Genomic DNA, 26,077 nt, shown 5'->3' on the forward strand with positions numbered 1-26,077 from the left:
GGCTGTGGGAGGACAGATGACAACAAAGGGCAAAACGGGGCTGTCCAGAGCAGCTCTGGCCCTATCCCTCCCCAGCTTCAGAAACTGCAAAGCCCTCATTGGTTTTATCACAGGTTTCTAGTTTCTAGACTTTCCTTCTCCAACCTATCTACTTGCCCTCCAGCCCCTCCTCTTGGGTTAGTCTTGGATGGAGACTTTCTAATTGACCTCCTGTCCCCCAGCAGAAGGGTCTCCATGCTTTCCTTGGTCCTTCCATTGTCCTTGGTATTTCTGCATGACAGTGTTTATCCACCCCAGGTACAGTTGAAGAATCTGAGACTGGGAAAAGTCACATTCCCACACTGCTCTTTAGAGACTTGGACAGATGGTCTCTGGGACCTCCCCCATCACTGCCCTGAGTTAGCAGTAGGAACAATCACACCCTGACTACCATGCACGCTGGGCTTTCTCCTGGAAGTCTCTCCGAGGGGTCGGGCTGAATTCGGTCTAGCCGCGAGGGAAACACATGAATACAGGAAGTACTATACAGAGAACCAAGTCCAGAAGGAAGTCTGGCTGGAAGACTCCAGAAGTGTTCATGGAGGCAATGACCTTAAAGGGTGAGTAGGGTTTAACATGCTTTCTCAAGGGGTTGCGGGTGGGAAGTGTCCTGGACAGAACAGGTGAGCAGAGGCCCTGCACCCAGAAACTTGGCAAGGCTTGTTTGGGGAGGAGAGCGTAGACTGGTTTGGTGGGTGTTGGGTGCAGGTGTTGGGGGAGCAGGAAGGGAATTCTGGAATGAGGTCCAGGATGGCATGAATCACCTGGAGAGTGTGTGTGGATGCTCTGGGCAGAAGGATGTCTTCTGAGCTGAGAGTAGCCCTGGCTTCGGGAAGACCTGTCTGGCTGCTCTTTGCAAGGTGGCAGAACTGGGAGAGGTGGCAGGGGGTGGGCGTTGGGGAGCATTGTTGCAGCCAAGGCCAGAGGTCATGGAGGCCTGGCTAAGGGAGGGTGGTGGCCATGGGATGACAGAAAGATGGCAGTGGAAGGTCTGCCTGAGGCTGGCTGTGTTCCCCACGCAGGTGTCCTCCTTTCTGTCCCCTCAGCACCCTTGACCCATCCCAGACTCACGTTCTTTACTCTCCATGACCCATTGGCTGGAAATCTTCCTCCCTAACTCTTCAGATGACACCCAGTCTGATCACCCTACCCACAGATCACTCTTTGGAAAGGACCTCTCTGACCAACATCTCCAAAGTCAACCTTTGTCACCACCTAGCATTACTCTCTGTCCCAACACAGCCTGTATTTTCTTGGATGATTATGTGTGTGTTAACATGGCTCCCTGGCTCCTCTGAGGGTCAGAGTGGACTCCAGGGTCTGCACCCTGGCTGGCAGCAAGGAAGACAGGGAGGCCTCAGGCTAGTCCCAAGCACAGCCCTGGGAGAGAGGCAGGTCTGTGACAACTTCGCTGAGAGAGTGTCCTGCTCTGAGCTCTGGACAAAGGGTGGGAACTCCACAGGGAGGTCATTTGGCTCCATTTGGCGACTGGGATTTACTGCCTTGTGGCCAGAGCTCAGTGGGCTCCAGCAGGCCCAGCAGCAGGGAGAAGCTAACAGGAGACCGGTGGAGCTTGGAGCCAGAGCAGGGAAGGAAGGGAGCGGCGGGGGAGAGCTGCCAGTGTCTTGCCAGCTCTTCTCACCCCACAGAAGTCACTTCTTCCACTTGGAAGCTTCTAGAGACAGATATATGAAATACTTCCCCAAAGAAAACAGAACATCCAGTTAGTTTCTGAGGAGCATAAGTGCTGTACCCCCAATATTTAGGTGTCCCCAGGCTTGTTCCAGCTCTACTGCTCTGTACTCTGGGGGCAGCTCACCCACGAGGAGCTGATCTGACTCAAAAATGCTGAAATGATGGAGGAAGCTGTCACTCCTCAGGTTTGCTTTCCCAGGAGCAGGATCCCTGGGCCTCTGGAATGTGTCGGGCCGGGGGGACAGCTGTGGTATTCCGCAGCAGCACAGAGGCCAGCATGCCTGAAATTCTGCAATGTCCACTGCAGAGAAGCCCTCTGAGGCTGCCCTCAGCCTCTCCAGCCTGCAGCCTACACAGCAGAACTCCAGTCTCCGCAGCGCCTGGGGAGAGGGCGGAGCTGAGAACTGAGTGCTGGGAAAAGAATCTGGGTGGAAATTTCCAGGACTTTTCTGCTTAAGCAAAGACTTTCAGCTGAGGCCAAGCTGTCAACAGAGATCCGGAGACTAGAGACAGCCTAGGTCACAAACGGTCACCATTCCTCATTCTCTGGGATCTTTATCTTCTGCTACCCACCCCTCCCCCAGCCGGGTGGGCCGTAAACCTCAATAGACCTGCCTCCTCTGTGCTTCCTCTACTCCTGCCCCTCGTTTGCTGCCGGATCCCTAGTTACACTGGACCAGGCATCCCTCCACCTCTCCCGCAAGGACATGCCCAGTCTCCCCGACAGTGGACAGTGGGAGCCCCCCCAGCTTCAGGAGCCAGGTCAGGGCCCCTTTCCCCCAGAAGCCTTCCCACTGACTGATCAGTCCATCTGCAGACTCCGGCGGCCATCACTGTACAGTGACTTTACCAGCATTCCTGTGATTGTGCTCTTCACTCAGTGACTCATCTGCATCATCTTCAGCTACAGCATATGGCTTGTATTGCTATTTGTCATTGTCACTTAACATCCTTGAAAACTGCGTCCATGTCTTCTTATAGTTCTGCCTTAGCTCAGTACAGCTCTGCCCGTGGCTTACATGATGTGCACAGAGTCAGACCCATGTGGCCTTGGGCCAGTGCTGGAGACTCTGAGAGGCTCACCCTGGGTTCCAGCTGGTGGTCCGTGTGGATGCTGCCCCCCAGTCCAAGCCAGCACTCTCCCCAGCTGGAGTCAGGCAGGAGTGTGTGTGCTTTGCCCTCCCTCCCAGTGGAATTCAAGCATGGCCAGTTCCATAGGCCACAGCCTTTGCTGGAGCCTGGCTAGACTCGCCCATCAGCCCTTGGCTCTGGCCTGGCAACGTGGGTGTCCTGGAGCCAGTAGGTGCTTTCTCCCTATCCTTCCACTCATTAAATGTCCCCTCCTCTTTGGTGGAGTCTCCTTCAACTTCCTGAAGACCATGGAGGTCTCCCTCCTCTGCACCGGTCTCCTGCAGTCTGATGCTCGGCCACCCACCCCATGGTGTCCTACAACACTGGGAGCATCAGAGAGGCCTGCGTGGAGAGAGTGGCCCTGAGAATCCCCATGCTCAGTCCGAGCCTGGTTCCTCCACTTTCTGGCTGTATGCTAGGAGCTTGGCAAGTTACTTAACATCTTGGGATCAGTTTATTTCTTTGTGAAAGGGGAATGATGTTTGTAGTACTCCCTTCTCAGGGCTGTGGGGTTGTTAGGAGCTTAATACAGTCCCTGGCTCAAGTGATGTGCCCTGTGATGGTGGCTGTCACTGTGTCTCTGGTACCTGCCCTCCCTCTTCTAGTACTTAGTGAGGCAGGGGACAGTGATGGGTCATTGCATGGGCTGCAATCACTGGAGACTGAGAGATGCCTGTGCCCCTCCCAGGCCCTGGATCTGACTGGAGCCAGGCTTGTGTGGGGAAGGGGTTAAACACTGGCGGTGACTTCATCCCTGCATTGGAGCAGGCGGAGGCAGAGAAGGTAAAAATCAGGCCAGAGGCTGGGTGGAATTTTCCGGAGCTCATAAACAGGACCAGCCAGAGTTGCTAAGGGAGTTCACCATGGAAACTGTCACGTGCAAGGCCTTCTGCTTTTTCCAACCTGGCTTGCGGACAATGACACAGGCTCCAGCCTCTTCATTGGCCACCACCTTCCTTGTGCCACCAAAATCTGGTAGGAGATTGGCTGAGAGCAGTTGCTGAGCTGGAGTTAAGACTCTCCTCTTCTCCCCCCACCTTCCCACAGGAACCTGCTGGAAGCTGTTGTTTTGAATCTGAGAAAGATGAAAGTGGGCTGCCAAAGATGTTGCCATAGCAATTCCTTTCCTTTCTGACCTCCTTGGAAATTAGTATTTGAAGTGCTTTTCCAAAGGCAGAAGGGAGTGTCAGCCCTTTTCCACTGAGCTAACTTTCTCATTTTCCAGAGTCCTTGAGCCATTTCTGAGCTTGTACCCCTGGCTTTGGCTACCAACCCACACATGGAGTCCTTGGTTTCTTTCTGTGAAATGGGATGTTCATTCCAGGACTCATTGCCTTCTAAGCTGGAGTAAAGCTCCGACTAGACCAAGTTTGCAAATGCTCATAATAAACTGTAAAGCTCTGTGCATTTGCCACATGTCTTTCTTTATTCCACCAACACTGACATTCCCTAGGGGAGAATGGCCCCATGAGGTGGGGCGTGGGGGCAGCTGACTTGTTCACAGAAAAGCCCCTTTGTAGTCTGATTTCTGTTCTGTCACCAAAAGCCTCTGGGACCTTTTGCAGTTCACATAGGGCCCCAGGGATGCATTTTCTCTTTCTGTAAACGGATTCCTCTCTAGGTATCTCAAGAAGCCTGCTCTGGCTTTGACATTCCATGATCCTAAGGTAAAGGCTGGCTGGCTTTCCCCAATAAATCTGTGGAACCCATCATCCCTACAGCAGATAACTGCCCTGAACTATTTTCTGTGTGGCAGCCACAGCACGTGCATGAGTTCAACCTTCACAGCAACCTTAGAAGATGAGTATCATGACAGCACCTACTCATTTCACAGACAAGGAAACTGAGGCCCAGAGAAGTTAAGTAAACTTGCCCAAGGTTGCACAACCAGGGAGTGGCACGGTCAAGCCTTAAAGCCTGGTGGTCTGGTAGCAAGTCCACACAGCTATCTTTCTAGGCACCAGCTGAAACAAAGATGACAACAGCATGGTTTGGTTCATAGCAGGTAAAACACTGGATGGCACGATCCTTGGGCTAGGCACCAGAAGCCCTGGGTTCTGTTCTGGGCCGTACCATTAAGTCACACCGTGTTATCTCCAGCAAGTCACTCTTCCTCTTTTGGCTTCAGTTCCCCCATCTGTGAACATAAGAGGGTAACCCGGACCTCTGAGGGCCTTTCTAGGATAAACACTTTGAGTCTTTGAGAGAAACCAAGCCAGAGGAGACAAGCACCAGCCTGCCTGAGTCACAGCACAAACAACCACAGCCTCACGTGGTCTGCTCACCAGCTTTGATCTCAGCCTTTGAGAAAAATGAGGAAGCTGGGGCACAAAGACCAGTACCAGTTCACAGTAGTGTCTGCTGTGACTTTTCCAGAAAACTAATACATTCTACTTTAAGACTATCCTTTATTCAAAGATTATGCCCTTCCTGCATCTTTGATGTTATATAAAGTCCTTTTCCTTATGAAAAGCTAGTGGCAGTGCATGGTAGTTATTTTGTTATGATGTTCTTGTTTGGGAAAAGTTGGCTAACTATATGTCAATATATCCAATTTAAAAAATATTTCATCATGGGAAATTTCAAACATATAAAGTAATAAAAATAGCTTAATGAATCCTCATGGTACTCATACCCAGCTGCCACAATTACTAACCCCTGGCCACTTTCGTTTCGTCTAAATTCTTAATCTCCTGAAGGGTATCAGAATATGCCAGCCCAAAAAATGCTACATTGGTGTAAGGATTATCTTGAACTGACAGCATTTGAGATTCAACAGATGCAGAAAGAAGCCTTTCCAGAGCTTCCCTTATCTGGCTAAGAGCAGAAACTGAGAAATGAGGATTTCCATAAATCTCCTCTCCTGGGGAAGTTCTATGGCCATGAAGACAGACAACACTGAGATCAAACTGCACAAACAAATCTTACCAAATTAACAGTTACCTCCCTTTAGTTTCCTCCTTTATTCACCTTTCCATAGTTTTGCATCCCCTAGAAGCTTAAAACCCTTTTTCCTTTGTTTTATCACATCTCCACTATTTATTGCTGTTTGTTAAAAATGGTATGTAAGCTCTCAGGCCTATTCACCTCTTTGGGTCTTCATTTCTTTTTTAGGAAGGACCTCTGTGTCACATAAAAATTAACATCAAATGTACCTTTTCCTGTTAATCTGTCTTTTTTCAGTCTAATTTGCAAGGCCCTGGATAATGAACCTAAGACAGTAGAGGGAAAATGTTTCTTCCTCCCCTGTACCTTTCATTGCATGGATTATTTTGAAGCAAATCCCAGACATCCTGTAGTTTCACTTGTAAATGCACAAAAAAATTTTTTTTTTTTTTTAAGAGATAGGGTTGGTCTCTGCTGCCTAGGCTGAAGTGCAGTGGCCTGATCAAAGCTGCAGCCCCCAATTCCTGGGCTCAAGCCATCCTCCTGCCTCAGCCTCCTGAGTACCTGGGACTACAGTTTCATGCCACCAAGCCTGGCTAATTTTTTTTATTTTTTGTAGAGGCAACATCTCACTATGTTGCCCAGGCTGGTCTCAGATTCTTGGGCTCAAATGATCCTCCTACCTTGGCCTCCCAAAGTGCTAGGATTACAGGCATGAGCCACCACCCAGCCAAAAAAAATTTTTAAACATAACCACATTAGCATCTTCATACCTAAAATAATTAAAAAATTCTTCTTTAATATCAATCTTCAAATATAGTTTGTCTCTTTTTTTTATAGTTGGTTTGTTCAATTAGGATCTAACTGACAGAATCCACACATTTCTTTTGATTTATATGCCTCTTAAGACTCTATTATATTCTATAGGTTTCCGTCCCCACCATTTTCCCTCCTACAATTTATCTGTTGAAGATTCTGGGTTGTTTACCCTTGGAATTTTCCACATTCTAAATTTTGCTGATCATATCCCTGTGGTGTGATGTAACATATTCTTCTGTCCTCTCTGCATTTCCTGTAAACAGGTGATTAGATATAGAGGCTTGATCCATTTTAGTTCCTTTTTTTTTTTTAACAAGAATATTCTATAGATGGTGTTGAAGTCATCCAGTTAAAAATACAGTTACTAGCCATGTAAACCAAAAAGCTAGGAGCCACGCTCCTCTGACAAGCATTCAGTCTATCCATTCCTCTTTGGTTCTAGGCCTTGTCCCAGGGTCTGGCCAGAGCCCACAAAGATCCTTCCAGAGCCCTGCAGAGCTGCACGAGCTGACTCAGCCCTTGGCTTCCTGTTCGCTGCTGATGTGCTGATGTTGCCACGCTCTGTGGACCACGCTCCGAGTTAGGAAAGCTGCTGTAAGTGATCAACAGCTACCACATCTCTATGTGGAGATCTGTGTGAGAAGTTTCTTGTATATTAACTGCCAGCAAAAAACTTATGTTCCCTGAGGTCTCCCTGAGGAATTGGGATGCCTTTCCTCAGAGACAAGAACTATGCGACTACTATAGTTCTGTTTCCTTTTCTCTGGCTCGAGGGAAGCTCAAAGCCATACTGAGGCACAATTTTGGCAGTCCTAATACAGGACTCTGGTCTTTTTTCTGGCCTTATCTTGTAAGCCTGGATGAATTTTCTCTACTTGGTCTTTATCTATCTACCTCAGTTTCACAGTATGTTGCTAAGATGACTCCAATCCTTTGTGTGAAAGATCAATATAAAGACATAAAGAAAGAAAATTAGTAGCAGAGCAGGACCTAGTTTTCCTGACTTCTAGCTTCATTTCTTTATATGACCTGGGACAGAACTTCATTCACTCAACAAACACCCTCTATGCAGGGCACAGCTAGTAAAAATAAGGCAGGGAAAGGCAAGATTTCTGCCGTCCTGGAGCTTACATTCTAGCAGAGGAGTCAGACAACAATCCTAGTGAATAAGCAGCATTGTAAATGTTCTGGAAAAAGTTAGGTGATGGGATAAAGGAAACAGAAGATGGGACCAATTTTTGAAAGTGTGGACAAGGAAGGTGGCATTTGAGTGGAGAGTTGAAGGATGAGAATGAACTAGCTTTGAGAAGAGTGGGAAAATTCCAGATGGAGAGAAGAACAAGGGTAAACAGAGGAGGTCACAGTCACAGAGATGTCCCTCTGGGAGGTCGGCTGCTCCACGGAGTTCCTTCCCCTTCCACCCACATGGGAAGTCTCCCAGTAATAGGACACCTGCCCTTTGCTTATGAGTTTGAAACATGCAACTGTTATTCCTGCTCCCAGAGTCCAACCTCCGCCACCCGCCTTGAAACCGGTGCCCACTTCCTTCCCCATGAGTAGGGGCCCCAGGCCTTCCCACCCTTGGGCAGAACCTAAGAGACAGAAGCTGAGAGGCCCAGTAAGGGATCTGGAGGCTGCAGCAGCCCTGGCTCCCTGCACCAGGCCAAATCAGAAGAGGCTCCGCCTTCTCTGGCTTATGAAAGTGGAAACAGTGCAGATGTGGGGAAGCCTCCAGGGCTACTAGGGCACAGAAGTGGGGCTTAACTCAGGGAGCAGAGCTAGGAGGGCTTCCAGGGAGAAGTGATTCACATGCTTAGAAAATTCCTAAAACATTAATCAAGAGGCTTGGGCTTTGGTTTTGTCACGGCCAAATCCTCATTGTGTAAACCAGTGGCTAGTCTCTGACACATAGTAGGTGTTCAGTAAACATGCTGAATGAATGAATGAGCCAGGCATAGGGGGTATTAAGTAAGAACTTTCTTAATAGGTATTGAGCTCCCTATTAGTGGAAGGAACCAAGGAGCTGCTAGATGGCCCCTCTTTTGGATTCCTGTCTCCGGGTAGAGTGAGAGTCTAGGAGAGCCTAAATCCCTTGCGTCCTAGGGCGGTGTCCATCCCAGGGCAGTGAGAAGATAACCTACAATAACCCAGAGTGGGGGACTGGGTCCAAACAAAGCAATCCGCATTCACTGAGCTGGCCTGAACTCCTTGGAACTCCAGACTCCGCAGTCCCTTGGAGACCTGCAAAGCCCCCGCCGAGGCTCCTCCCCCTCGGCCAGCTCAGGCTGGAGAACTCCGGCGTCAGGAGGGCGGCCGGAGCTGGCGCGGCTGCCAACGGCCTTGACAGGCTCCAGCACCCCGGAGGCGAGGCGCGCTTCGAGCTCGCGCGCCACCTGCGGCCGGCAGCGGAGAGAGCAGGAAAGGGCGCGGGCACCCGCCTCGATCGCAGGTCCGGACCCCACCCCGGCTCCAACTAGGGGCCCGGCGGAGCCCGCGGGCCACACGCCCCTCCTTCCCTCCGACCCAGTCCCAGCCTAAGGCGGTCTTCCTCCCAGCAGTGCTCGGCCACTTGATTCCCACAGAGGCCAGGGACCTGCCCAAAGACTCGCAGCCTCCCAGCCCTTAGACTCAAGTTCCAGGGGCCCACACCCACAGTGGGGCCGAGAGTGGAGCTGGTAGACGCTCCCGGAGAAGGCATTCCAAAAGGGACTACTGGGGAACTGGGTTATGGGAGTACCGAAGTTCACCTGGGAGAAGAGGGTTTGCGGGGCAGGGCAGTCTGGGTGCAGGGAACGGCAAGTGCAAAGGCACAGAGGCGCGTAAGAGCGCCCCTGTCGGATCAGGCAGGGAAGGCGCGCGGAGTGAGGAAGGGAGGGAAGGGGCGGGAGAGCTCTTTGGCAAGGTGGACGGAGTTGGGTGCCAGGGACGACGCTGGCCCCGTATGTGTCTGCGTGTGTAGGAAGTTGGGGGTGCGGGACCACACGGGACAGGCGGGAGGCTAAGGCCCCTGAGATGCTGGCCCCAGCTAAGGCCAGGGCTTTAGGGCCGTTTTGGAGTGGCTGAGAGGAGAGAGAACATAGCCAACATTTTCGGGAACTTTACATTCCCCCTTCTCCACCTCCGTGGCGCTTGATCCTGGGTCTTGCTCTCAGTGCTCCTTACAAGCTGCTCCTCTCATCCTACTCCCAAGTCTGGGACACCCTTTTCCCTCCAGTCACTCCTGATGATCCCCTCATCCGTCCTGAACCTCGGCTATGCACCTCCTCTGGGTCTGCATTTTCTCCTGCGAAATGGGGGCCTGCTCCATGGCCCCCGGGATGCTCCTTCTAGAGCCCCTTTCTGCCTCGCAGACTCCCCTCCCCGGCCTGGAACCCCCTGGATTTTCCAATTTGTAAGGCCAGGGCAGGGATCCTGGGGAGGGGAAAGCGGGCCCGATGCCTCCTACCCCACCCCGCATTGAGGCCACCAGACCCCTGGAGGCCGTCCCGCAGACTGTCCCAGCTCTGTGCCCCGCACCCACAGCCCACCTGGTGCTTCCGTGGTGATTTAGCTGCGTGGCTTCTCATGTGACTGGCCCTGTAAACACCAGCCCTGGGCCTCCGGGGAGTCCCAGCGCCTCGGGCAAGCCCGCTGCCTCCCCTCCTTCCGCGCTGGGGCCGCCCCGCACAAGCCGAGTGCCCTCGCTCCGCCAGCGTCGCGGGCCAGGGCGGCGTCCGAGATGGCTGAGAAGGAGACCTAGTGGGCGGCTAGTGCGAGCGGTTCCAGCCCCAAGGGTGGGAGCCACGGGTCTGGGTCGGCCTTGGGATTTGAGCCTTGCTTTCCTGCCAGCTTGGCCTGCTTTGGTCTGTTCACTGCTCGGGGCGGGTATTGTGGTCTCAGTTCCAAAGGCGGGAACACGATCTGGGTTGGCGTGGGCCCAGCAAGGGTGGTGGGAAGGACCGTGTGCCTGGGGCAATCCCACCAACGATGAGGGTAAGGCAGGGTCGCAGCAATTTCCTTTCTTCCTCAACCTGATGCTCCCTCGCAGGGGGAGCCGGGACTCCTGCTAATCTCGCCCTCTCCACTTCTGCTCCCACACATGAAGCCAACTCCCCAGGCCTGGGCCTCTCGAATTCTGTCTGCTGTACCCCTCACCTCCTCCTCTGAGCCCTCACATGGTGTGCCTTCAGGAAGCTTTTGATAAACCAAACTTTAGTCCTGTCCCTTCCCTGGTCTTTCTGAACAAACCCGGCCTGTCTTGGGTTACATCAGGCCAGGCCCTGCAGGACTCCACTGCTCTTCTCCGCCCCAGCCTCTCCTGGTGCCCCTCGCTTCCCAGAACTACCCCCCTCCCAAATCCAGTGAACTCCAGGGGTCTCCTTCAAGACATGGTGTGGGACCCCTGCCTGCTCCCTGACCTTAGGCAGATAGCTAATTTGTTCATGCTCTTTGGGGCCCAGCTTAGGCCTCGGGACAGGGGCATTATGCATGCCAGACCCAGGGCATCTCCTCAGCTCAGAATGCTGCCACCATGTGTGGTCGTGCACTGTTGGTCCAGCTCTGACCAGAACCTATGGGAAAGTTTGAGTTTGTTAAGAATCATGGGGAGCAGTAGAGAAGCTACTGGGAAAGGGTAAAGTAACACTCCTCTATTTAAAAAAGAAAATCCAAACTTTGAAAAAGCAAAATGATGACTGCCAGTCCCAACAGGTCAGCTAAAGGATGACCTTTGGGACTCTGGGCATGGCACCTCTCTGACTCACTCCCCACTGATGAGGCTGGGTGCTGTGATAAGTAGACTGACAAGGTGCAAATAGCTTCTGTCAGATAGGAAAGATGCCCCAAGGCAATGGGTTTGACACCCCCGCAGAACATTAGCTACTTTCCCATGTAACTCAACTATCTTATTCCAGCACTTTTTTTCAGTGCCTCTAAATACTTGTCTCTCCAGTTCTCTTTGAACTAGCTTTTTCACCATGATGGCACCTTCCTTAACAGTGAAGTATTCTTTGACACATATTCTATATTAAGGAGAGTCTTGTTTTTAACTTTGGAAATCACATCCTGTGACACATTTGGAGACTATCTCACCAAGATACTCGGATACAGCTGCCAGAGCCAATTATGCGTTGTTGCTGGCCAGGGCAGTGGCTCACGCCTATAATCCTAGCACTCTGGTAGGCCGAGGTGGAACCAGCCTGAGCAAGAGCGAGACCTCCGTCTCTACTAAAAATAGAAAGAAATTATATGGACAACTAAAAATATATAGAGGAAAAATTAGCCGGGCATAGTGGCACATGCCTGTAGTCCCAGCTACTCGGAAGGCTCAGGCAGGAGGATTGCTTGAGTCCAGGAGTTTGAGGTTGCTGTGAATGAGGCTGACGCCATGGCACTCTAGTCTGGGCAACAGAGTGAGACTCTGTCTCAAAAAAAAAAAAAAACCCAGAAATGTTGAGGCCGGGTGTGGTGGCTCATGCCTGTAATCCTAGCACTCTGGGAGGCCGAGGCGGGAGGATCACTTGAGGTCAGGAGTTTGAGACCAGCCTGAACAAGAGTGAGACTCTGTCTCTATGAAAAATAGAAAAAATTAGCTGGATGTGGTGGCACATGCCTGCAGTCCCAGCTCCTAGAGAGGCTGAGGCAGGAGGATCACTTGAGCCCAGGAGTTTGAGGTTGCTGTGAGCTATTATGATGCCACAGCACTCTACCCAGGGTGACAGAGCAAGACTCTTGTCTCAAAAAAGAAAAAAGTGTAAGACTTAATGTAGAAAGTTATTAAAGAATTTGTTGTTATTGTAAAATAACTTTGTCTTTACTACTTTGTAGTATTGATAAATTTTATAAACAATAAAATGTATGAAGCAAGAAGTGAAAGTTCACACAACACACTAACCAAAGCAATAACATTGTGTTTTTCCAGGCCTTTCCTGTACCTTTATGAGCATATTTCTGGAACTTGCTTTTGGGAGTTGAGTTATGGTGCTTCCTTACAGGGAGTTAAGCACATCTATAGATAGCTGTGATGCATCATGGACCATGAAAAATACTGTAGCTGAGGCACCCAGTGCGTTGGGAACCTGCGTCAGGGAGGTAGTCATGAGCGTGGGTGGCTTCCGAGGGGGTGGGACTTTAATTAGGCCCGGAAGGATGAGTTGGTAGATAAGTTGGGCAGCATATTCCAGGCAGGGACTTTGTCTAGAGGTGGGCTAATCATTTCTAAATGGCAGAACCCTGATGAGGGTGAGACTGAGGGTCCACAGAGGAAGCGCAGGGCTGAGCCGAGAGGCCCCCAGCGCCGGTGTACTGGCCTGAACCTTATGGAGAGGTAGGCTAGCGGCCAGTGGCCATAGCCAGGCCAGTGGCCTCAGTACCAGACCCTGGAAACAGGAAAGGTCCAGCTGTAGAGCCCCGTTGTCCCTCAGGGTGGGGGCCATGTAGGAGCTCCCCTTTGCTGCATGGAGGGGAAGTCTGTACCCTGAAAAGGCCTTCCCAGGATGCTGGAGTTGGGAACATGCTTGGTGCAGGAACAGCAAATATTTGTGCTGCAACCTCGCCCCACGCCCAGCATTCTTACCACTGCCCAGAGAGGGAGTCCTAGAACTCTGCAGGCAACCACCAGCGGTCAGTGGGAGCTGGCCGGGGAGGTAGATTGGCCTCTTCTGTCTCTCTCATCTCATAAGTTGGCAAATGGATATCCAGAAGCAGGGAATGATTTGTCCTGAGTCACAAGTCCCAGTTCTGACCCTGGGAGTCCCTTTGAGGAGCACATACTGCCTGCTAAGGAGCTGGTGCGTGTGGTGCAGCTGGGCGGTGTGGGGAGGGTGACATCTGCTCGAGAAAGAGGCAGGACCTTCACCCCCTCAGCCCCTCCAAAGCCAGGCTGGCAGCACAGAGTGCCTGGTGAGGGGAGACAGAGGCCCTGAGATAGCCAGGCCTGGCTCAAGGTCCCTGGGTGAGGAAGGGAAAGAAGCAGGGCTGGAATTCAGACTTCCTGCCCCTCAGAGCCAGGTCAGGTGTGCAGCTGCTCTATTTCCTTTCTCCTCAAGAGCTGTGCCCAAAACCCTTTATTATCTTGCTCAAACTCACACAGCTAAGAAACGTCAGTGTTAGTGCACTAGGTCTAGTCTAGGTCTACCAGATCTCCTTTAGTTTCATGTGAAACCCCCACCCCACCCCAAAAGGACCTAAGCAAAAAGGAGTATTTATTATATCTGGTAACTAAGAAACCCAGAGGTAGTCTGTGCCTCCAGGCCCAGGCGTTCTCTGTGGCTCTCTGTGAGGCCCTGCTGCCCTCTGGCTTGGCTTCACTCTCAGACAGGCCTCGTTAGGCCTCTTGGATAAAGTAGTTCAAATTGTACATAATAAACAGAAAGTGCTTGCTAAGAAATTCCTTGGAGGTATTTCAAAGTTATCCAAATACTAGATTCATCAGACGACCACTAAACTGGAAGGGAAAGGCCAGTGTCAAAGTCAAAGCAGCTGGGCATGGTAGCTAACACTTGTAATTCCAGCACTTTGTGAGGCCTAGGTGGGAGGGTCAGGAGTTTGAGACCAGCCTGGGAAACTTCGTGAGACTCCATCTCTAAAAAAAAAAAAAATTTAAAATTAGCCAGGCATGATGGCTCGCACCTGTGGTCCCAGCTACTTCGGAGGCTGAGGTGGGAGGATCACTTGAGCCCAGGAGTTCAAGACTAGCAGAAAAAGAAGTGGTAAGAGCAGACATCATACCTATTTCCTGATCTAGGAAGGAACATCATTTTTCATCATTAAGTATGATGCTATTTGTAGATTTTTTTGGATGCCTTTTAACTAGTTTTTTTAAGGTAGAAACTGATGGCATTGATTTGAGACATTTCTTCTTTTCCTAATATGGGCATTTAGTGCTATAAATTTAAGTTCTGCTTATCTGCATCACATAAATTTTGATATATTTCTGTTTTCATTCAGTTAAAAATACTTTCTATACTTCTCTGCACAGATCCATAGGGACGAAAATACTTTCCAATTTACATTTGATTTCTTCTCTGATCCACAGGTTCTTTTATTTTATTTACTTTTTTATTTTAATTTTTTTAGAGGCAGGGTCTCGCTCTGTTGCCCAGGCTGGAGTGCAGTGGTGTGATCATAGCTCACTGTAACCTTGAATTCCTGGACTCAAGCAATTCTCCTGCCTCAGCTTCCCAAGTAGCTAGGTCTACAGCTGCGTGCCACCATGCCTGCCTCTTTTTTTTGGTGTGTGGGGGGGTCTTACTATGTTGCCTAGGCTGGTCTCAAACTCCTGGCAATCCTCCTGCCTCAGCCTCCCAAAGTGCTGGGATTATAGGCCACCGTGCCTGGCCATGGATTATTTTTAAATGTTTTCAAATATTTGGGGATATTCCAGAGATCTTTCTGTTACAGATTTCTAATTTAATTCTATAGTAGTCAAAGAATATTTTTATTTTTTTCTTCAACTGCAAGGTTTAAGGAAAAAAAATTATTTACATGGTTTGAATGCTTCTAAATTTTTTGAGACTGTTTAATGGCCCAAATATCGTCTATGTTCTACATGCACTTGAAACAGTTTATTCTGCTGTTGTTGAGTGGACTGTTCTGTAAATGTGAATTGGGTTGAGTGGGTTGACAGTGATGTTCATGTCTTCTATATCCATACTGATTTTCAGTTTACTTGTTCTATCAAATATTGAAATTTCTAACGATTATTTTGAATTTGTCTATTGCTCCTTGCAGTTCTGACAATTTTTGCTTCATGTATTTTGTAGCTCTTTTATTTAATGTATGAATATTTAAGAAGGTTATGTCCTCTTCATGAATTAACCCCTTTATCATTAGGGAATGACTTCCTTTATCCTTGGTAATATTCTTTGTGCTTTGAAATCTAATTTTTCTGGTGTTAATATAGCTACTGCATCATCCTTCTGATTATTGTTAGCATGGTATATCTTTTTCCATCCCTTTGCTTTTAATCTATTTGTTTCTTAAAAGTGTATTTCCTGTAGGCAGCATATGATTGGGTCTTGATTTTTTATATATAATCTGACAGTCTCTGACTTTTAATTGGGGTATCTAGAGCACTTACATATGTGATTATCAACATGGTTTGGGTTAATATTTGCTATTGGTTTTCTATTTGTCTCTCTGTTCTTAGTTTTATTATTCCTCTTTATTGTTTTAGATTTTTTTTTTTTTTGAGACAGTCTTACTCTGTCACCCAGGCTAAAGTACTGTGGTGTCTGCCTAGTTCACAGTAACCTCAAACTCCTGGGCTCAAGCAATCCTACTGCCTCAGCCTCCTGAGTAGCTGGGACTACAGGCATGCGCCACCATGCCCGGCTAATTTTTTCTTTTTTTTTTTTTTTTTTGAGAAAGAGTCTTACTCTGTTGCCCAGGCTAGAGTGCCGTGGCATCAGCCTAGCTCACAGCAACCTCAAACTCCTGGGCTCAAGCAATCCTTCTGCCTCAGCCTCCCGAGTAGCTGGGACTACAGGCATGCGCCACCATGCCCGGCTAATTTTTTCTCTATATATTTTTAGTTGTCCATATAATTTCTTTTTATTTTAGTAGAGACGGGGTCTCGCTCTTGCTCAGGCTGGCCTCAAACTCCTGAGCTCAAACGATCCACCCGCCTCGGCCTCCCAGAGTGCTAAGATTACAGGCGTGAGCCACCGCGCCCAGCCTAATTTTTTCTATTTTTAGTAGAGACAGGGATCTCGCTCTTGCTCAGGCTGGTCTCGAACTCCTGACCTCAAGGGACCTTCCTACCTTGGCCTCCCAGAATGCTAGGATTACAGATGTAAGTCACCGTGCCCAGCCTGTTTTAGATATTTTTATAATTTCATTTTACCTCCTTTTTTGGCTTATTAGCTATACTTTTTTGTTGTCACTTTTAGTGGTTGCTTTAGAGTTTATAGTATATATCTTTAACTTATCACAGACTATTAAACCACATCATGAAAGTGTGTATGTTTCCATTTTTCCTCTCTCTGCCTTTGTGCTATTATTTTTCTTTTTTGTTTCTTTGAGACAGAGTTTCACTCTGCTGACCAGGCTAGAGTGCAATGGTATGATCATAGCTCATTGCAACTTCAAACTCTGGGTTCAAGCGACCCTCCTGCCTCAGGCTCCCGAGTAGCTGAAACTACAGGTACATACCACCACACCTGACCAATTTTTTTTTAAATTTTTTGTAGAGACAGGGGTCCCACTATATTGCACAGGCTCATTTCAAACTCCTGGCCTCAAGTGATTCTCCTGCATTGGCCTCCCAAAGTACTGGGATTACAGGTGTGAGCCACGGCACCTGGCCTCATGTCTCTGACATGTTCAATCCTTACTGTAGCTTCTTAAACATGAAATACAGCTATAATAACTCTGTTGAGGTCATTGCCTACTAATTCTATCATCTGTGTCACTTTTGGGTCAGTTTTGATTGATTGGTTTTTCTCCTTGTTATGGCTCGTGTTTTTCTACCTCTTTGTATTCCTGGTCATTTATTTTTTATTTTTTTAAGTTTATTAAATTGGTTTCAATGTAAAGTAATAGGATTTATTCCTTATTACTCTTTATTTAGTTTCCAAAAAATGTTTTTCTTAAACACTTGTTTTGCCTTTTCAAGTTCCTATGAATAAATGCCACTTCAGTCACTCATTATTACTTCAAAGCCTCTAAAGAAAAGTGGCCATTTGGCCCTAGGGGCATCTGAGGAGAAGTCTGTGTACCTGGGTTTAGGACTTCCCAGAGATACTGCCAAACAAACTGGGAAAATGTTCATGTGTCACACAAACTTTATCATTTATTAACAGACCAGACACAGTGGGAAAGCGTTTACGTGTGACACAACTTTATCGATAATTTATCAACAGGCCAAACAAGTAGCACCTGAAGAATGCAGTATGAATTAAAAGAAAGCTTAAAATAAAAATTAAAATAATCCAATGTAGGCATATAATCAAATTATTTATTTGTTTGTTTGGGTTTTCTTTTTTAGAAACAGTGTCTTGCTATGTTGCCCAGGCTGGAGTACAGTAGCTATTCATAGGCATGATGATAGTGCACTGCAGCCTTCAACTCCTGGGCTCCATCGATGGACATATAACCAAATAATTGAAAAAGGTGCATATGTGGTAAGAAGAGGGTATAACATAAAATTAAGAATTTTTCTAGTAGTGTATATCTACAAACTTATAGAAAAGACAATTGTTTTCTCTTAGGATCATCATTTCATTTTTGTCTCTGAAAAGGATCCATTATTTAAGCATTACATATTAATAATTAACTCTCTAGTTCACTGATTCTATGAAATATTTGTGTCTGGTAATTTTTTTTTTCTTTTTTTGGATTCCAGACATTGTGAATTTTACTTTTATGGTGCTGGCTATTTTGTATTTTTTTTTTTTTTTTGAGACAGAGTCTCACTCTGTTGCCCTGGCTAGAGTGCTGTGGCATCAGCCTCACTCACAGCAACCTCAAACTACTCCTGGGCTCAAGCAATCCTTCTGCCTCAGCCTCCCGAGTAGCTGGGACTACAGGCATGCGCCACCATGCCAGGCTAATTTTTCTGTATATATTTTTAGTTGTCCATATAATTTCTTTCTATTTTTTTTTTTAGTAGAGACAGGGTCTCGCTCTTGCTCAGGCTGGTCTTGAACTCCTGAGCTCAAACAATCCGCCCGCCTCGGCCTCCCAGAGTCCTTGGATTACATGCATGAGCCACCGTGCCCGGCCTATTTTGTATTAATATAGATATTCTTGAGCTTTGTTCCAGGATGGAGTTTCTTAATTTGGGAACAGTTTGATCCTTTTGGATCTTGCTTTTAAGCTTTCTTAGGTAAGCCTGGAGCAGCATTTAATGTCGCGCCCGCCTCGCCAGCAAGGATGACGCGGCAACAGGAGTTCTTCTAACAGTGCTTTATTGGGGATCCCTCTAAGCTTCAAGATGCGGAAGACCCTGAGCACAAGCTCTCACACAGTAATATACCCTCAGGGAAACAGGAAGTAACAGAGATAGGTCAAAGTCAATCACAAGCGGTCACCAATAGGCCAAGCCAGAAAACCTCATATGCATACTTATATAACAGATCTACAGACGTACTACGCATGCGCCACACTTGTTTACCTCAGCCAGGCCACCGGAAATCGGCGCCATCTTGCAATGGCGTCCGCGCTCCCCACATCTCCCCCTACTTTATTATTTAAGAAGGCCTGCCAGACTGGAAACCGCCTCGTCTCGTGCAATGAGCGAACTCGGAGACGTGCAGAGGCCGGTTATAAAGGCGGCCGTGGGTAAGGCCTCTGTCTTAGGCTACGCGGGCTGCCTCCCGGCCTGGCACCAACTGGTGTGCCTCCAGGCGCGGGACCCACGCATTCCCGTCATGGAGGTACCTTACAGCCGAGAGAGGGGGGAGAGCAGGCAAGTCGTGGAACGCCTATAACCTGGCCATCCACACGTGGGGGTCCTGGCCGAGTTGCAGTGCGGCAAAGGCTTGTTGCAGCAACATTTGGTTGCGCCGATTGCGACGCGCCATACGGGTAAGGGCCACAAATCCTATCAGGGCCACAGTCGCGAGCAAGGCTAACAAACAGCCCATTCCCGCCCACTCTTTCACATGGTTAGCCACTTGCCACACCCAATCCGACAGCCCCTGGGCAAAGTTCACGTCCACTCGCGTAGAGTTGATGTGAACTATACTAGCCTGCAGCTGTTCCAGCAGAGTCTCAAACTCACTGGACCATGTACCCAACAACTGCTGCAACAGGGTTCGTGATAGGTTAGCTGCCCGGGAAGCGTTCTGAAAAGGGATAGAGGTGACACACATGCCAGGCAGGCACCACTCGCATCCGAGCTGCATGACCTGCATCAACAAGTCCACTTGTTCTTGAACCAAGTCCACTCTTTGATTGAGGATCATGATGCTCCCTTTCAGCTGAGCGTTGACGTTGGATTGGGTCGCCAGGGCGGTCGCCACCCCCGACGATAAGTTGTTCAAGGTGGTGGCCGTATGCACCGAAGTGGTGAGCGCAACTGCAGCCGTCGCCGCGGCAGCCACCGCGGCCGCTATGGCGGCAACTATGGCTGCGGTGACGCCAAAGTCGCGTCGCTGCCGATACAGCGCCGCGGCCGAGGGCGCCTCCACGGGGACTGGAACAAAGCGGGGTAAGCGGGTTACAATAGCAGTGGTATGCCGGCTAGCGTTCCAGCAGGTGGTGTACAGGCAAGAACTGGCCATTAGCACCACACAGAAGCCATAAGGCAAAGGGGTTGGCGGTGCCCTCTATGTAGGGGCTCTGCCCGGTGAAATTGACTGCTGGGTCAGTCTCATTACAAAAGACACTCATACGGGGAGAAAATGTAAAGAGGCCCTGCACTGCATAACTGGCGTATCTGCTCTGGCAACCCGTCCAAGGGAGCAAGCCGTCACGCTTCCCTCGGCACTGAGGTGCCCACTTAGGTTGCGTGACAATACTCCCGTCCGCTGCAGCGGGCCAGAAGGCCACCACGCCAGTGCCATTGGAGGAGTTAGTAGATCCCTGGGGCTTATCTAGCCAAACCCCGGCATGCTTGCGCAGGCGGATGCATTCGGGCACCTGCGTCATGTTACAAGTCCGGTTAACCTCAGATACATGCAGAAGGGTGAAACACAAGGTACCCAAGACAGTGATATTGGCCACATGTGAAAAATTGGCCTCCTCACTATCAAACGGGAGGAAAGGTAAGTCTAGAGACGCATTGGTGGTGAAGAAGCGAGGGAAAACTGTAGCGTCATGCCGGACGGGCATCGGCAGAGGGAAGACATCCATCAGGGCCCAGCGCGCTTCCGGTACCGCCGTCGCCGTCGTCAGGACTCCCGCCAGCATCAGCATCTGCAGTGACGCCATCCTGGCCCGCCGGACGCTCGTCCTCCTCAGCCGTGGTGTGCACCGAGCGGGTCAAGCGCGTCGGAACCCAAATAGGGTCCTCGTGATCCTTAGGGTACCTCTGTCGAACAGGCTGGACAGCCGCGCTCACGTAAAGTTGACATAGAGTGGGGCTGTTAGCCATGCCCTGAGGTAGGACCCGCCAGTGATACCTTTCATCAGGCTGCTCGTGGTTCGTGGAAGGGAGTGTAAATGCAAATCTAACTTTGTCAGACGAATGAAGGGGAATAGAAAAGAAACAGTCTTTGATATCCAAAATGATCAGGTTCCAATGCTTGGGCAAGGCAGAAAGAAGAGGCAACCCTCGCTGGACAGGCCCCATAAGGCGCATCTGGGCGTTGACCGCCCTTAAGTCCTGCAGTAAGCGCCATTTTCCTGACCTTTTCTTAATCACAAAAATAGGGGTATTCCAAGGCGAATGAGAGGGTTCAAGGTGCCCAAGAGTGAGCTGCTCCTGCACCAACTCACGGGCTGCAAGCAATTTGTCGGAGGGCAATGGCCACTGAGACACCCACACCGGGTCCTCCGAAACCCAGGGAATGGGCAAGGCAGCCTCAGCGGCCCCTAGGAAAAACCCAGTCCCTGTCTACCGGGATTGTGACTAGGCCTAAGTGGTGTTGTCCTGCCTTGCAAACTCTTTCCTAATCCTTTACCTGGGACCCATCCCATGTTACTCATCATGCCTTGGCTCTGAGCAGAATACTCATTTGTCAGCTTAAGGTCTAACTGTCTCAGGACATCTCTGCCCCAGAGATTCACTGGCAAGGGGAGAACAAAAGGCTTAAAACTACCCCTACTGCCTTCGGGATCACTCCAAGATAGAGTTCGGGCACTCACGGCTGGGGCCGAAGCGTAGCCCAGGCCTTGTAAAGTAGTCTCTGAGCGGGTGAGCGGCCAGCCTTTAGGCCACCATCGCTCAGATATGATGCTAGTGTCCGCTCCCGTATCCAGCAAACCCTCAAATTTTATTCCCTGAACAGTCAATACAAGGGTCGGACGGGTGTTTAAATCCAAAGACAAAAATGTACAAGTGCCTCCGGACAACCCGAACGCCTTACTACCACGTGGCTCCTGCTTGCTGGGGAACCAAGCGTGAAGGCTAGGGAGAAGCAGGAGCTGAGCAAATCGGTCCCCGGGGTGAATGGAGATAATTCCCCGAGGTGATGAGCACATGACCTTTATTGGCCCCTGGAAGTCTGAGTCTATAACCCCCGGGTGGACAATCAGCCCTTTTAAGGTAGCTGATGACCTCCCAAGCACTAATCCCACAGTATGACTGGGCAGGGGTCCTGTAAAGTCCGAAGGGACAGGTTGACATCCTAATCCGGGTGTCAAAACTGTGATGGTGGTGGCACGGAGGTCCAATCCTGCGGAACCGGGGGTGGCCCTCCTAGGTTCCCCCCCGGTAGCGCCGGGATCAAGGAGGGACGAGTCCCCGGGGTCAGCAGAGATGTGCCCGGGGGCCCCTGGGGGGTGTCCTGTGCCAGCATTGCCCCATATGTTTGCGGGCCCTGGGGTCGTGGGCCCCGCCTCCCGTTTTTTGGCGGTGCAGCCGCGCTGCCGCTAGGCCCACGGGAGATGGGCCGGCCGTCCTTATCTTTAACGGATCGGCACTCTGTGGCCCAGTGCCGGCCTTTCTGGCACACGGGGCAAATCCCCGGCTGTGAAGATGATTGCTTCACCTTACTTGGCGCTCGGCACTGTCTTTTTAAGTGACCGGGCTTGCCGCAGTTGTAGCAACAGCGTTGTTGCTGGGCTTGTGCTGCTATGACCGCGGCCGCCAGGCCTTGATTAGTCAGAGGACCCCCAATCTCCCTGCAAGCCTTCAGCCATGCATTTAATCCTTTACTTTTCCATGGCGTAATAGCATTCCGACATTCCGAAGTGGCCTGCTCAAAAACCAGTTGCTCAACCAACGGCAAGGCCGTGTCTACGTCCTCAAAAATCTTTCCTGCGGCATCCATCATGCCAGCCACAAAATCCGAAAACGGCTCTGCCGGAGCCTGGACAAATTTTGTCAGATTGCCACGCACCTCCCCCCGTTTGGGCAAACACTTCCAAGCCTTAATGGCTATCTGATTTACCTGGCGATACACCTCCTCCGGGTAAGCTGTTTGATTATTGGCCCACTGCCCCTGTCCAGTGAGCATGTCAAAAGTCCACGCTGCCCTGCCTCCTCCCTGGGCTGCATTCGCACGGGCCTGCGCGGCACACCCGTCATGATACATGGACTTCCAGTCTAGATATTGGCCCGTGGATAGCGCCGCGCGCACCACCTGCTGCCAATCCGTGGGGGTTAGGGCACTAGCGGCGAGCCTCTCCAGCAGTACTAAAGTGTAGGCTGCGCTATGCCCCCAGTTGCGGACCGCCTCTGCAAGGTCCTTTAATTCCTTATGGTCCACGGGTTGCCAATATCTCTGCTGATTATTGTCCACATACACAGGGAAAGCAAATCCTAGCTCTCTCCGTGCTTCTGGGGGGAGGAGAGATGCTCCACCTCCCGGTGTGGGCCCATCGAGGGGCGCTGTAGGTGGGGGCAGGGAATACGGGGGAGGCCAGGTCTCTATATCGAGCCTGGGCGGGGCCTGCCTTCTCGGCTGGGCCACATCCTGTTTTTTGAGTTCCCGTACTTCTTTCCTCAACTGCTGAAAAGAAAGGGTGGCTTCTTCCCCTTCCGAGGCGGACGATTCATCTTCCGCCTCGGACACATGCAAATTCTCAAATTCTGGCAACAGCGGGTCGTCACCCGTTCGCCGGTTCTCTACTTGACCTGACTGATCATCATTAAGCATTGCAACTCCTCCCCCTCTCCCTCCTTCTGAGAGCTGAGACTGCACTTCCGCAAGCTGTTCTGCCGCGCTCCGCGAACCCTGCGGATCGCACTTTAGGCAATCCATAACTAACCTATGAAGTATCAAGACGCCAGGCCTTAAATCTAACGCCTCGCGTAGATCATGGCCCACCTTCCTCCAAGATGGTATGGTGAGCGAGCCGGAGGCTAGGAACCAAGGGGATACCCGGTCCACCTCCCTCAACAATCTCTTTAGGTCATGATCGTCAACATGAATCTTATTTTCAGCAAGCAGGGTTTTCAGAGGCCACAGGAACCTGCGTAGTGGTATGTTGCCCATGTCTCTCTTGGGGGCGGGGAAGTTGGCCGTCCCACACTGTAGTTCTGAACTCACCTCACAAGAGGTCGTCTCCGCTGGTGCCCTGATGGTACAGGTTCCCGGGTTTCGGCACCACTTGTCGCGCCCGCCTCGCCAGCAAGGATGACGCGGCAACAGGAGTTCTTCTAACAGTGCTTTATTGGGGATCCCTCTAAGCTTCAAGATGCGGAAGACCCTGAGCACAAGCTCTCACACAGTAATATACCCTCAGGGAAACAGGAAGTAACAGAGATAGGTTAAAGTCAATCACAAGCGGTCACCAATAGGCCAAGCCAGAAAACCTCATATGCATACTTATATAACAGATCTACAGACGTACTACGCATGCGCCACACTTGTTTACCTCAGCCAGGCCACCGGAAATCGGCGCCATCTTGCAATGGCGTCCGCGCTCCCCACAATTTAATCTCAAGCTAATTTTGCCCTGGTACCCAGGCAAATACCTTCTGGTATTCTACCTGATTTCCCGTGAACTATAAGCTTTTCCATTCTACCTGATGGGATCTTAGTCCTGTGTGATCTCTGAGGATTGTTACTTCTAATCCTTTCTGGTGACTCTTTCCTCTGGCTTCAGATAATTTTCATACACTCATGCACTGATGAGAACTCATCTGAGGATCCAAGGGAGACTCTGCAGATCTCCAGGGTTTTCTCTCCTTTCTGGTTCTCTGCCCTGTGATCTTTGGCCACCTTGGCCTCCCAGCTCCTTTTGCCTGAGTTACCCCTCACTATGCTGTGGCCTGGAAATTTTCTGGAGACAGTAAGCTGGGGAAATTGTAGGGCTCACTTTGTTTTTTCCCTGCCTGTCCTGGTTCACAGTCCTTTATTGCATGATGATCAATATCTTAGAAACCTGTTTCTTTTTTTCTTTTAAACCTATTTCTTATATTTGTCTGACTTTTTAGTTGTTTCAGGTGGCATGGCAAATCCCATTCTTGTTATCCCATCTTTGCTGGAAGTAGAAATTGAATGTATTTCCACTTACTTTATCTATGGTTCCATATAATAAATGAATCAATAATACTGATATGATTTAATGGCAAGATTAAAGAATAGATTCCATTCCAATCACCTCATTTCCGGATATCATAACTTTTTTGTGTATCACAATGAACTCATAACTTTTCAGATTTATTGTGTGTCAGTTGATCTTGACCTAATGTCTCCATTTGATGCTCAGATATTCTCACTTTGGTGAAGGGGAGCCTCTCCTAGTATGGCTTCTGTTACTTTAACTTGCCTCTATTTATCTTTCTAAATTTCCTTCCCTACTTGCACACTATGATTTTCCAGGCTGACCTTGTTCTCAAAGTCTCTTGCTCCCATTCTGATGAAGACTATGTCAAATTGTTGTGGTGATAAGACCATAGACTTGAGAACTTTGAAACATGGCATTTGTTATTTCCTTAAGATCTGCATACAAACATTTACCATGAAGGGAAATGATCCAATGGCAACTAGAGATGATCTCATCTCATTTTTTTAAAAAATCCACCTTATTCAGATATAACTTACATGTGATAAAATAGATCCATGTAAAGTGTAGTTCAAGGCTGGGCATGGTGGCTCACGCCTGTAATCCTAGCAGTGTGGGAGGGTGAGGCTGGAGGATTGCTTGAGGTCAGGAGTTTGAGACCAGCCTGCACGAAAGCCAGACCCTGTCTACCAAAAATAGAAAAAATTATCCAAGTGTGGTGACACACTCCTGCAGTCCCAGCTACTCAGAAGGCTGAGGCAGGAAGATTGCTTGAACCCAGGAGTTTGAGGTTGCAGTGAGCTATGATCATGCCATTGTACTCTACCTGGAGCAACAGACTAAGACTCTGTTTCAAAAAATAAAAATAAAAACAAAAAAATAAAAATAAAAATAAAAAAATAAAAAATAAAAACAAAACATAGTTCAGGCCGGGTGTGGTGGCTCATACCTGTAATCCTAGCACTTTGGGAGGCCAGAGCAAGAGAACTGCTTGAAGCCATGAGTTCAAGACCAGCCTGAGCAACATATGATCTTTGTCTCTAAAAAAGAAAAGAAAGGAAAAAAAATTAGCCTGGCATGATGGCTCATGCTCGTAGTCCCAGCTACTTGGGAGACTGAGGCAGGAGGATCACTTGAGCCCAGGGGTTTGAGGTTGTAGTGAGCTATGATGACTCCACTGCACTCTAGCCTGGGGACAGAGTGAGACCTTGTCTCAAAAAAAAAAAAAAAAGCACAGTTCAATGAATTTTGACAAATGTAACCACTATCATCATCAAGAGAGAGAACATTTCTATCACACCAAAAGGTGCCCTGTGCCATTTTATAATCAGTCCTCTCACTGTCACACAGGCAGGCAACCTTAGGTCTGTTTTCTACCACTTTAGATTAGCGTGTCTGACTTCTTTTTCTCAACTCTCTTTCTTTTTTAGAGACGAGGTCTTGCTATCTTGCCCAGGCTGGAGTGCAG

At 49.4% G+C, this 26,077-nt stretch overlaps 1 long non-coding RNA gene across 3 annotated transcripts; it reads left to right on the top strand.

The window, feature by feature from the left end:
• Positions 1 to 26,077, top strand: LOC123641368. Of its 3 annotated transcripts, none has more exons than XR_006736276.1 (3): positions 1 to 599; positions 7,013 to 7,164; positions 26,040 to 26,077. It is a non-coding gene; the product is annotated as an uncharacterized LOC123641368 (long non-coding RNA). The 3 variants fall into 3 exon arrangements; XR_006736275.1 differs by lacking the exon at positions 26,040 to 26,077 and adding an exon at positions 17,537 to 17,567; XR_006736277.1 differs by lacking the exon at positions 26,040 to 26,077 and adding an exon at positions 16,577 to 16,608.

Source organism: Lemur catta, chromosome 7 (assembly GCF_020740605.2).
Source record: "Lemur catta isolate mLemCat1 chromosome 7, mLemCat1.pri, whole genome shotgun sequence".
Classification (NCBI taxonomy): domain Eukaryota; kingdom Metazoa; phylum Chordata; class Mammalia; order Primates; family Lemuridae; genus Lemur; species Lemur catta.